This window comes from Archocentrus centrarchus, chromosome 18 (assembly GCF_007364275.1).
Source record: "Archocentrus centrarchus isolate MPI-CPG fArcCen1 chromosome 18, fArcCen1, whole genome shotgun sequence".
NCBI classification, from domain to species: Eukaryota; Metazoa; Chordata; class Actinopteri; order Cichliformes; family Cichlidae; genus Archocentrus; species Archocentrus centrarchus.
This window is the reverse complement of record NC_044363.1, coordinates 17,336,031-17,350,239: the sequence shown is the minus strand read 5'-3', so window position 1 is coordinate 17,350,239 and position 14,209 is coordinate 17,336,031. Positions and strand designations below refer to the sequence as shown.

The 14,209-nt window shown below is 38.3% G+C and overlaps 1 pseudogene; it reads left to right on the top strand.

The window, feature by feature from the left end:
* Positions 1-1,676: 1,676 nt before the first annotated feature.
* LOC115797049 (basement membrane-specific heparan sulfate proteoglycan core protein-like) lies at positions 1,677-13,597 on the top strand (annotated as a pseudogene).
* The last annotated feature ends 612 nt before the right edge of the window (positions 13,598-14,209 follow it).

Here is a 14,209-nt window from a genome sequence, read left to right as displayed (position 1 = left end):
AATATATTTTCTAAACAGCTTTCACACCAAAAGAGCTGAAATATGTTCATTCTATGCCTAAGAACTGTTAATAATCATTTTCATTTTTGAATTTGTCCAATATTTGCCTGCATAATAGGAAACGTTCCAGCTATGCTGTTCAAGATGGTTCAAAATATATCTTGCTGAATTGCAGTGGAGCTAATAAAATGCATCAAAATATGAGCACAAGCTATCAGTCTTTTTTAAAGTTTGCTCATTTTATATGAATGTAGTTTAATGGCTGGCCCTCGGCCACTTCTCATTTTCCAAATGTGGCCCTCGGCTAGATCAAGTTGAGTATCCCTGACCTACAGTATATGCTGGATATAAAAAAGAAAAAAAAAACAATAAAACTGTCATGGCTGCCATCCTGGATTTTATCTGAATCCAAGAAAATGAACCATGTGTATATTTGTTTCCCTCTCTTTCATAACAGCAGCTACACCCAGGGCCACACTAACAGCAGGAGCAACAATCATACCAGTAGGGGGCAGTGTGACACTGACCTGCTCTGTGAGGAGATCTGCTGAGTGGAAATATGAGTGGTTCAGACGCACCCAAAGAACCACTGAAGTTCAAATCAGAAGAAATGATCAACCAAACAGAGTTATCAGAGTATCTCAAGGAGGAATCTACAGCTGCAGAGGAGGAAGAGGAAACCCAGTTTACTACACTGATAAAAGTGATGAAGTCAGCATTAAGATAACCTGTGAGTTCAGTAATTTAGTTTGAAACATCAGCGGCGAGACGATCACTCTGACATGTGAGGTGCAGGAAGGAGGTGAACCCACTGAGTGGGAGTATGGATGGAGAGGACCCAGGCAAACCACACAGTGGACACACAATAATTCTTTGACATTCAGAGTTTCTGAGTCCATCAGTGGAGACTACATGTGTAAGAGTCGACGCAGAGATGACTCATATTCTTCAACAGAGTGGAGTGAAGCCTTCACACTGTCAGTAACAAGTCAAGTTTGTTGTGTGATCTACATTTTACAAATATACGCTGCAGCTGGAGTACTGACAGGGACTAGAAAGAGAGAGCAGATTTCTCCCATTTTGGCTTCTCTTCATTGGCTCCCTGTTTAATCCAGAATTGAATTTAAAATATTTCCGCTCACATACAAGAGCTTGAATAATCAGGCCCCATCTTACCTTATAGACCTCATAGTACTATATTACCCAAATCATTTGATCACCTCAACAGGGCAACATGGGGACCCAGAGGAGAGCTCCAACTACTATAATGTGAATCCAAATTCAAATTCACCTTTTAGTAGTTACAGGAGTGTATTTGCATGCTGCTAGTGGGAGTCTTTTTTTTTTTCTTCTTCTTGTCTAGATACATCTGTTGTCATTTATTGGTTTTTATTTATATTTTTGTGCTCTTGGAGGCTTGTAAATATTTATTCAGATTGTAAATAGTTTTGAGAATGGATTTATGTAAAAATCTTATCTGGATATTTGAAAAGACACATGCTTCATGCTTCTATTGGTTTATGACAGAGTATTTAATGTGTCCATATATAGTGTAATCAGCGTATGTATGGTATGGGAAGGCACAGCCAGAGCAATGTACCACTCGGCAATCTTGGCATTGGCATCCTTCATGCGGTGGATCCACTTTAGTGGAGCGTGGTCTGAACAGAGCATGAATGGGCACCTCAGGAGGTAATAATGGAGGGTGTCGACCACCCAGTGGATTGTCAAGCACTCTTTTTTGACCATGCTATACCGAGCTTCCCACTCTGACAGCTTCCAGCTACAGTATGTAGCCTATAATTTAATTTGTTGCCTCCTGTGTTTGCACTTGTAGTTAAAACTGAAGCCAGAATTTTAACTTCATGCAGACACTGTGCAATGACAAGATTTTCTCTGCTGTCTGCTCTCAGCCCACTAAGTGTTAAGTAGTGTGAGATATAAAACAGAAATCAATGACTTGTGTATGTAGTGCCACTGTAGACTGTTTTCTTTGAAGGTGCTTTTAACTTAATCTGTTAGTGATACTCCTGTGATCTGTGTACACACAGAACACACCACTGTGACAGATCATTTTCACAAAGATGTCAGTGTCTTTAAGAAGGAGGGGTCATGTATCACATCGACTCTGCATGCTGTCCACTGTAAAACAGGAAGTTTGAGCAGTTAAAAATATGTGGACTTGTAAAAGAGAAGTAGCAGGAAAGGTCTGAACCCAGAAAAACAGGTTGTGGTGAATCTGTAATCTCATAATGAGATGAAACCTTAATATGTTTCCACATTCTTTGCTTCTCGCCTGGCTGTTTCAGAAGCAGTGACAGACTTTCAGCGCTCAGTGTGAGGATGGGGTACACTTTGCTCAGTGTTCTCCCCTTAATCTGTGAGTACATGAGTAACTTCCTCTCTGTGATTGACTGAACTATAGTGAGTGTCAAGTCTAGTAAAATTCAAACTATTTTAAATGCTTTAATTTATGATATGCGATCATTCATAATTTAGAGGTATTAATCTTTATTACAGTGCTTACTGTCTGCCGTGGACATGCTCAAGGTGACTGGTTTCTTTCTTTTTTCTATGATTAATAAGTAAAGAACATTTTTTTCTTTATTTATGCTTATTAGTTTCTAAACATGTATTTATTTTCAATTAATGGGGAAAAAACAGTAGGCCTATTGCCATAGAGTGAGAAATTTTATTTTCATTAAAAAACACAGTTTTGTAACTGTGTGATTATGTTTGTGTTGGATTTTAGATGCTGAGCTGACCCTTAAACCAAACTTGTCCCATTTATTTGCTGGAGAGTCTGTAACCTTCATCTGTGACGCGAGAGAGGGAAACGAGACTGACTGGCTTTACAGATTCACCTGGAACGGTCATGAAATCGTCCCCTTCACTAAGAATAACTCCCACTCACTTTACCTGACAAAGGACCTGAGCGGTGATTATCAGTGTGTTTGTCATCGCAAGGGCTCGACAAATTTTACAAAACAGAGTAATAACCTCACTCTCTCCATATCAGGTAAGATACCATATTTCCTGTTAAGTTTTCTGTCACCTGCAGCACAGCCGTGGTAAAAGTACCACAACAGCATTACAGACACAATCAGAGAAATAAATTCAGAGAAAAGGAGGAAATTTAATCCTCTTCTGTTTACTCTCAGAAGTGAACCTTTTTCTATTTGTCTTGAGTGAAATCAAACTTCAGTTAACAAAGATTTGAATGAATAAAAAAGTTTATATTTGGTATCTAGTCTTTCATTCATGTTGATACACTGATCACAGCATAGCAGGGAATGGGACGTAACAACAAGCAGACATTTCCTGGTAGCAGATTCAGTGCCTACATGTGGAGGCTGCAAATGTAGCAACAGTTAATACATCAGGTACAGTGAAGCTTTTAGCTGAGCAATGTCACAACTTACAGTCATGGCAGCAAATGAACAAGCATGACTTTAGTGTATCAACATATACTGAAGGGAACATTATACTGTATGTAGTATGTGTGAAGTGAGAAATAGGTCGCACGAGAGGCTGTCTGGCTAAACTTCTTCAAAGTCCTTTATTCTGCTTATTATGAAGTCAAGTCAAGTCAAGTCAAGTTTATTTATAAAGCACATTTAAAACAACGACGTTGACCAAAGTGCTGTACAAGATCTGTAACCCCAAGGACTATACTAAATAAAAATAAAAATATATAAATAAATAAATAAAATAATAAAATAAAAATAAATAAATAAAAACATTAAGAACAATAAATAACATAAGAAAATTAAAAATTAAAACGTTTAAAACAAGTACCATAAAATACCATAAAACAATCATCTAAAAGGAGGTAGCACTGCAGCCAAATGCCAAGGAAAAGAAATGTGTTTTTAATAGAGATTTAAATGTGTGTATCGTCTGAGCTGTGCGGATATGGAGAGGTAGATCGTTCCATAGCTTTGGTGCTGCTGCTGCAAAAGCTCGATCACCTCTCTGTTTTAGTCTAGTTTTAGGCCTCTGTAAGAGCAGCTGGTTCGATGACCTCAGAGCTCTTACAGGGGTGTGACAGTGAAGCAGCTCAGACAGATACAAAGGTGCCAGTCCGTTTAAGGCTTTAAAAGTAAGCAATAAAATCTTAAAATCGATTCTAAAACGGACAGGGAGCCAGTGAAGGGATGACAGGACTGGGGTAATGTGTTCATGCTTTTTTAAACCGGTTAAAAGACGAGCTGCCGCATTCTGGACTACCTGCAGGCGGCGCACAGATGATTGATCTATGCCAAAGTACAGAGAATTACAGTAGTCCAGGCGGGAAGTAATAAAAGCATGAATAACTTTTTCCAGGTCCTGCTGCGGGAGATAAGGTTTTACCTTGGCAATGACTCTGAGTTGGTAAAAACTGATTTTGGTAACAGCACTTACTTGCTTCTCCATTTTAAAACTACTATCTAAAATGACACCCAGATTTTTCACAGCATCACGACAGTGAGGAGCCAAATGACTCAGAGTGCCAGAGGAGTAGCTTGAGGGGTCAAATTTACCAAAGCATATGACCTCGGTTTTGCTTTCTTTCATAATTTTTTTTTTTTCATAAAACTTTAACAATTTTATGAAAAATTGTTAAAGTTGAGCTTTTGCTTGAAATGCACTTGTTGGAAATGTATGAGAAACAAAAAAATAAATAAGTTTTAATAACAAAAATCATCTGTTTTAAACAAAACAGCACACAGACCCACAGCCACTTTGACAGCAGACAGGACAGCCATCCCACTGGGGGGCTCGGTGACACTGACCTGTTCTGTTGAGGGCTCAGCTGGCTGGAGATATGATTGGTTCAGGCAAAACCCCGGTTCTCATGAGGTACCGTTTGATACGAATAGTTTGCAGAACATTATTCGTATCTCAGATGAAGGCATCTATCGGTGCAGGGGGAGAAGAGGGAACCCAGATTTCTTCACAAACCTCAGTGCCGTGCATCACATTAAGAAAACATGTGAGTTTAGTAACTGTTTTTAAAGAAATGAAGTCACATACATTTACAATGACCAACTTTTTCTGTTTAAATTTATTGTATTTTTGGTATGAAAGTGTCCAACAGGATCTTTGTGACTTTGCAACATAACTGGACTCAGATATTCAGCGGTGAGATGATTACCTTAAGGTGTGATATCCAAGGAGGGGAAAACACCGGGTGGCAGTATGAATGGAGAACAACAAGCTCAAGAACCCCTCCAACACAACGAGAATACAACATTAGCAGTGCTTCGTTTTCCTACAGTGGGAACTATTGGTGTAAGGGCAGAAGAGGCTTGTACTTCTCGACAGCTTGGAGTGATGCTTTCACACTAAGAGTCTCTTGTAAGTGAAATCACCTTTGAGTGACACAGTGTCATGGATTTGCTATGTGTTGATTTCTCATCTGTCTACTTATAGAAAAAAAAATCCTTTATTTTACTCCAACAAACAGCAAATAAACCCAGCGCGACAATTGCAGCTGATAGAAGAACCATACCAGCTGGAGGCAACGTAACACTGACCTGCTCTGTGGCGAGCTACACTGGGTTGAAATACTTCTGGTTCAGGCGTACCTCGTTCTCTTCTGAAATTCAGATGATTAGAGACGAAGAACCAGAGTAATCCAGAGTAATCCAGAGTAATCAGTGTCTCACAGGGAGGCGTCTACTACTGCAAGGGAGGGAGAGGAAACCCAGCTGTCTTTACAGATGACAGTGATCCAATCACGATTAAAAAAACAAGTGAGTTTAAGCACTTTAATTTGATCATTATGTGATATAATTTGATATAATATGTTATGCAGGAATTTGCTCAAAGCTAAAGCCATCTAATTATTCTGTACTTTTATTAATAGTTTCCAGTAAGACAGTTGTGTCCCTGGAACCCAACTGGCCTGTAATATTCAGTGACGAGATGATCACTGTTAGGTGTGCGATTTATGGCGATGGAAGCATTGAGTGGGAGTATGAATGGAGCAAACCCGACTCAAACGCAGTTCTGACAAACAATGAATGCAGAATTATTAACGCCTCTGTGCTCAGCAGTGGGATCTACAGCTGTATGGGTAAAAACAAACGGGACTTGTACTCAGTAACAGAGTGGAGCGATGCCATCACACTGATAGTTTCTGGTAAGAAAACCTCATTTTTTTAGTAATTAATAAGCAGATAAAATGTTGTATTCTTGATTTGAACAACATAAATTGATGCAGAACATATAAAAATCCATTGCAATAAGTTTTGTAACCTAGAAGAGGTTTAAAGAATATGCAAATGTACAACCTGAAAATGTTGGGATTCTGTGTAATATGTAAATAAATGCAATGATTTGCAAATGTCAGAAACCCATATTTCATTCACAATAGAAGAAAGAATAAATATCAAAAGCTATTTAAACTGAAGAAATGAACCATTCTAAGAATTATTCACTCATTTCGAATTTGATGGCAGCAACACAACACGGGAGAGGGCTACAAAGGAGAGGGCTGGAAAAGTGAGGACAGTCAGAACATTAATGATACACTGCGTTAAAACCAGGCATGATTCTGTCATGGGAACTGTCAGCGTTCATACATGAAACAGAATTTGAAGTCCTAAACAGAAAATGAGGACTATGACACTGGCTCTGTTCCACAGTGTGCCTTTTTCCTCTCACCCCAACCGGTCATGGCAGATGGCTGCCCCTCCCTGAGTCTGTTCTGCCAGAGGTTTATTCCTGTTAACAGGGAATTATTCCCAGTGGTTGCTCATAGGGGGTCATCTGATTGTTGAGGTTTTCTTTGTGTTATTGTAGGGTCTTTAGGGTCTTTGACTTGACGTTTGTTGTAATTTGGGGCTATATGAATAAAATTGAACTGAACCAAGAGAAAGTATCAACCCTTCGATGAAATTAAAAGATGACAATCAACAGGACCTGTTAGTGGGTGGGACATATTTGGGAGCAAGTGAACATTTTGTTCTCAAAGTTCATGGGTTAGAAGCAGGGGGAAAATAATGAACAAGGGTAAGGATTTGAGCAAGTCCAGCAGCTTTAATTCAAATTCATCTTTGCTACACTTGATGTAACTAACACTGACCATGAACACCACAGCCACTGTGCACCAGTCCAGCACAGAGCTTCACTGTAAATTCACCTCAGTACACCAAACTAACCAGTTTATCCTGCACTAATCAGCCTTCATGCAACCTTTGAATAACACAAAATTAGTGTACCTCTGTGTTTTTTATATGTTTCACAATATTAAAAAACAAACAGAAAAACACAACTTCACATCATATACAGATCTTGGCTTTGGATGCTGCCCCATGATGGATGGGTGGGTGGGTTTGTACACAACACTAGTGTCTAAATTAATAGGAGGGCCTGACTTCAAGATTCAAGATTCCTCTGGGTCATAGTTATATGTCACAGTTATGATGTTTGGTTTGGAAATGGTGGCACTCACAAAAAGACAGGAGCTGAGCTGGAAGTGGCAGGATCGAAGATGTTAAGATTTTAATTGTGAGTTGCCAGAATGGACAAGACTAGAAATGAATATATCAGAGCGACACCTCAGGCTGAGTGGTTTGGAGACAAAGTTAGAGGGGAAAGGCTGAGATGGTTTGGACATATGAAGAGGAGGGACAGCTGATATGCTGGAGAAAGAATATTCAATACTGAGCTGCCTGGCCGGAGGAAAAGAGGAAGGCCACAGAGAAGATTCATGTATGTAGTGAAGGAATGTGCAGAGGGTTTATGCAACACAGGAGGATCCTAGAGATAGGGTGAGATGGAGGCAGGTTGTCTGCTGTCGTGTCCCCTAAACGGAAGCAGCAAGAAGAAGAATTCCTTTCAACATGCATGTAACTGACACAGTGAATATATTCACCAACACCACATGGTTACATGCATAAATTGACTGAGTCCTGATTTAGTTTGACTACAGTATAATATATCTCTGCATGTTAATTTATTTCATATATCTTATGTTGGCATTTAAATTGTTGTGTGTACTTGATGCAGATTTTTAGTGCTACAGAATAAGATTGACTATTTACTGTTTGCAATTAACAGTTTTTGGTAAAACTGTTATTGTCTTTAAAGCAAAGGGACAGCAATATATGATATATAATAATATTACTGCACACTTTTCCCCCTACAGGACACAGACCAAAGGCCAGCATCAGTGCTGACAAAAGAGTCTTTCTAGAAGGAGACAGTGGTCCTGACCTGCTCTGTGAAACCATCATCTTCTGGTTGGAGTTACTATTGGTACAAAGGCAAGAAAACCTCAGAACCACTGACGACGGCAGAGGCTGTTTTCCACTCTGTCGGACAAATCAGTGTATCACAGGAAGGAGACTACCGGTGTAGAGGAGGGAGAGGAAACCCTGTTTACTTCACAGAGTACAGTGATCTGATCAGTATTAAAAAAATTGGTGAGTCACAGTAAATGTTTCTTTTCTTTAATTCACTGAAGATGTTAAATTGTATTTTTAATTTAACTTCTTTGTCTTTAACATCAACAGTCACAAACAGGCCAGTTGTGACTCTGCATCCAAACTGGCCTGAGATATACAGAGGAGAGACTTTTACTTTGAAATGTGAGCTCCCAGGAAGAGATACTGAGTGGGATTATGAATGGGAAACAACCAGTTTATATAAACCTCCAAAGCAAAATAAATTCAGGATTTCCACTGCTTCTCCACTTGTATCACACAGTGGCCACTACTGGTGTAAGGGAAGAGTGAAAAGTGCACAACAGAATTCAACAATGTGGAGCGGATCCTTCGAACTAAAACTACACGGTGGGTGAATTGTTTATGCAATGTGAACTGTACACTGTACACTTTGTGCAAATCCATTATTATGGATTCATAAATGTATTATTTTTTAATAAGAGAAAATTATATTAACAGGTCATACACAGCCTGTCCTCACTGTGTCTCCATCATGGCTGAGTCCTGGAGCCTCAGTAACTCTGAACTGTGAGGTTAAACATCCGTCTGCAGGATGGAGCTTCTACTGGTATAAAGCTGTGTCCCAGATGTATGTATTACTCTTCCTACTTGCGATTCACCAGGATTCACTATGATAGATGGCGTCACCTCTACAGATATGAATTATTACCTGGAAGCATCAGTGGGAGTGAAAAGGATTCGTATATCATTGATGGACAGACACACACAGCAGGATATGTGTGTAGAGCTGGAAGAGGAGACCCAGAGTATCACACTGATCACAGTGAACCAAAGTTTGTCTGGTCTGCAGGTTGGTTTGTATGTTCCTACCTTTATTTTTTTTTAAAAAAGTGTTAATTTTATAATTTCTTATAGAGTCTCTATCAAAGATGAAATTTATGCCAGTAATCACATTACATGTACATTCCTGCCTCCCAGTATAAATAAGCCACAATGAGTATTTTTTCTGTTCCAAGATGACTGTATCTTCTTAAAATGCTGCAAATGTTTAACAACTCTGAATGGTTAAAAGACAATAAGAAAAAGTGAATATGTACTCCAGATGTTTGTCTCTTTTTTTGTCTTGATTTATTTATTTATTTCCACAGATTTTCATTCAGCAGCCTCCCTCACAGTCAGTCCCAACAGAGTGCAGCACTTAATTTATGAATCTGTGTCACTGACCTGTTCTGTAAACTCTTCTTCGTGGAGAGTGATGAGATTTGATGAACATGGCTATCTGAGCCAACTCCCAGACTGTCCCAACTGGAGGACAATGACAAGATCCACATGCAACATAGAAAGACACAGGCATCGGGCTGCAGTGTATTGGTGTGAGACTGAATCTGGAGAGTTCAGCAATGGAGTCAACATCACTCTACATGGTAGGTTTTACCCCCCCCCCCCCCAAAAAAAAAGACAAAACCCAAAAAGAACAAACAAAAATAAACCCCGTGTGTAAAAAAAAACTGTGTAAAATGTAAACAAAGACAGAAAGCAATGTTTATGTTTCAGTGTTTCAAATGAGAGAATGAGGGAATATATCATTTTAAGGAAAATTTTAATTTTAATTTGGAGGCAGCAAAATGTCTCAGAAATGTTGGGACAGGGTAACGTTTACCACTGTGTAGCATCCCCACTTCTTTTAACCACAGCCTGTAAACATCTGGGAACTGAGGGGAGCAGCTGCTGGGCTTTTGGGAGAGGAATGTTCTCCCATTCTTGTCTGATCAACAGTCACAGGGTTTCCTTTGTCATATTTTTAATTACCTCTACGGAGGTTATGTTTTCGGTCGCGTTGGTTTGTTTGTCTGTTTGTTTGTTTGTCTGTTTGTTTGTTGTCAGCAGGATTACTCAAAAAGTTATTAACGGATTTCGATGAAATTTTGTGGAGTGCTTGGAAATGACAAGAGGAAGAAGTGATTACATTTTGGTGGTGATCCGGATCACGATGTGGATCCAGGAATTCTTTAAAGAATTCTTTACTATTGTGGGATAGGGGGTTGGCCTTGGCGGAGGTTTGCGCTCTCTGAGTGCTTCTAGTTTCATAGTGCATCAGATATTTTCTACTGGTGAAAGGTCTGGATGCAGGCAGGCCATTTCAGCACCCAGGCTCTTCTTCAGTGAAGCCACGCGTTTGGAATGGGTGTGGTATATGGTTTGTCTTAATGAAATATGCAGTATATGACCTTCCCTGAAAGATGCTGTGTTGATGGGAGCATATGCTGCTCAAAAACCCTGTTTCACCATTAATGGTGCCTTTCCACATGTGTAATGTGCCAGTTCCATAAACACTGATGCATCCTCATTACCATCAGAGATGCAGACTTGAACTGAGCACTGATAACAAGCTGGATCGTCCCCCTCCTCATCCATGATTTCCAAAACATATTTCAAATTTTGACTCGTTTGACCACAGAACAGTTTACCACTTTGCCTTGGTCCATTTTAAATGAGTTTTGGCTCAGAGGATCACGGGCATCCAGTACTGATTTTTGGTTCTGTCTGTTGCACACAGAAATTTCTGCAAATTTTCTGAATCTTTTGATGTTGTTATGCACTCTACATGATGAGATATTCCTATATCTAAGTAGGAATATATCTATTCCTACTTAGATATTACTAAGTCCTTTTCTGAAATTGTTCCATAATTTGTGGATGTAGTTTTGTGCAGGTTGGTAAACCTCTGCCCAACTTTCCTTTTAATCAAATTAGTTGAAAAATGTTTTTGTCCATTCATCCATTTTCTTCCACTTCTCATATTTCATACTTCATATCATACTTCCACACAGCAAGAAAATGCAAACTCCACAGAGAAAGGCCCTGGCCAAAGTGAAAAGTTGCTCATATCCTAACCTCTCCGAAACATGTGGCTGCCATCAAATTCAAAATGAGTTGATATTTTTCATGAAACAGCAAAATGTCTTTTTTTTTCTGTGTGTGATTATAATAAAATATCAGTTGGTGACATTTGCAAATCATTTCATTCTGTTTTTATTTACATTTTACACTGTCCTGATGCTTTTTAAAATTCAGTTTGTAGATACATTTACAAATGTATCTACAAACTAAACGTTAAACGTTGATGTAATGTTTCAGCTGTCATAGAAGTGTACATAAAAAGTATGTAGAAAATGTGTTTCCGATCAACGGCAAAGCGCAATATGCTATTTATAATATACTTATAATTAGTTTAAACCAGATTAGGAAAAAACATATTTTCAGTCTAAGTCCGCTTAGTCATCATAATAATAATAATAATGAGAGAATGCAGCCAAAAAATGCATTTCAAACCTATTTATAAGTCTAATAATCCTGCTGTAGTTCAAAGTGTGAAGAAATAAAAGAACAGCATTAAGGCTGTTGGTGCCACTGTCTCAATTTACCAAACACAAACAGCTGTTTCATATTATTTTAATGGCTTTTACAGGTACGCATGCTATCCTGGTGAGCCCTGTCCATCCAGTGAGTGAGGGGGACTCTGTCGCTCTTGGCTGCAAATTGAGGGCAGGAAACTTGAATTCCACTGTTGCCTTCTACAAAAATATGAAACTAATTCAGAAGGACGACAGACAAAATCTAAACATCTCTGCAGTGTCAAAGTCTGATGAAGGCTTCTACAAGTGTGAATATTCAGGGCACCAGTCGCAAGAAAGCTGGATGTCAGTAAAAGGTAATTGTGATGATACAGTCAGTGGCAGAAAAGCAGACAAATAATTTGTATTAGTTTAAAATAAGACATGCAGTAGTTAGTCTACAAAAATGAAATAAGAAAATTAAGCAGATGAGTTGAAATGGTCCTCTCCACTGGAAGCATATGAATCCTCATTTTGAACTAAAATGTTATTTAATAGTTTGCATTTTTGGCCACTTTATAGAGTGTTGATTATTTTCTCTTCATTATTGTGTAAATATCACAGTCCTCACAGTTTTTAGAGTTGTTTTATTTGCAAACATTTTTCAACATCCCTGAAAGTGTTTGTCAGGTACAGAGTGTGGCCCATTGACTGGACTCCTCTATGTGAAATCTCTTGATAGGTGAAGCGAACTAACTCTAATCCTTTATTATTGCAGCATCCAGGTCCTCACTTTCTCTCTCTCTGATCACTGGGCTGGTTTGTGGCATCTCACTGATTCTCCTCCTGGCCCTGCTGCTCGTCTGTTGGTACAGAAAATCAAAGGGTGAAATATTTACATTACTTATCTATTTTATTTATTTATTCAATTAAAAAGATTAAAATCATTGTCATGGAATGGACTATTTTTTTTTTCATTTGTAATACACACATAATTAACATTATTACTGTCTTTTCCACAGGTACACTTTGTATCAGGTTGGTAAAACACTTTCTTTTCTTGTCTGCAGTCTGCTGATAGTAAACAACACATTCACTGTAACGTTTACCTGTTTAAAAAACTCAGACTAGCCGAGTCTCAGGAACCCGGTCAGATCACTGCTACAGTTCAATCTGTCAGCCAGGACAAAAATCAGCAGCACATATACTCCTCTCTTCTTCACGGTCAGCTATGCATCAAATACAAATATTCTTTGGCAGCTGTTACAGCTGCACATTTCTTAATGAACATTCATCACAACATAGCTGCAAGTTTACTGCACATAATGTGACTTATTTTGTCATTGTCTTGATTTTCACTGACCCGAAGGTGATGCTAATATCTATGAGTCATGCAGACGCTCTGAAAATGCGGTACAGTATAAATGTTTTTCCAGAAAGAGCAAATGAAAAATTCATTATTTTTATTGTGCGATAAAAATTTAAATGGTGAAATATTTTTCATTTTAGGTGAACAGACAGATGACCACGGAAATACTACATCTCAAATCCAGCTCAGAAGCATTGGACAGAGGAGTGAGTACACAAAATATGAAAATTTAAAACACGTGCACATCTGAATGTCATACCTCTACATATAAGGCATGAGTTTCAAAAACTCAGGTTATAGAAACCTGTTTTCCACAGTTTGGGATAAAATATGATTTCTATACTGAACTGTTTGAATTTCTTTTCATGCAAAGAGGTCCTTCAAAAACATGTGATATCCACAGACTTTGTAAGCTGTGGCAAATAAACTTTATTTGTGTGTAATCTTTACAGGAATTTGTGATGATCCAGAGGAAAACTCTGACTACCATAATGTAAATCCAAACTCGCCTACAGGTACAAATATTAGTTGTTAGCAAATGTTCAGTTTCAGGGTGATCTGTAGATGAAGGAAACATGTATCACATTATCATTAGGCCAAATGTGTGTTCACTGTACTAGAGCTTTAATTAAATATCCTAATGTTTAGAGTCAGAATTGTAACTCTTTAAAAAAAAAAAGTCTTCTCTCGCATTATATGTTTTTTTAGGTGTTTGCTGGTTTAACTTATTTTATTGTCTGTATTTTTTTTTTTAAAGTTCCCTAAAACATGCAGGTGCAGCATCAATAAACAAGCGAAGCCTGGACAGCAACATGAAAAAAACAAACAAAAAAACATGAATTCTCAAACATTTTAACTTTAGCATCATTACAACTGCTGTATGATAAAGCTGATGAGCCATACCATGAAAATATGTGAAAGAGTTTTTAAAGATAGATTAAAAAAAACAGGTGATGATCACTGAGCAGCAGTATTAATTCATATTAAGAGAGCTGTATAGAGAAGGTCAGTGGGTCAGCATTGTTTGTTTGTGGACCTAGATAAAGCTTATGATAGGGTGCAAAGAGAGGAACTGTAGTACTGCATGAGAACATTAGGAGTAGCAGAGA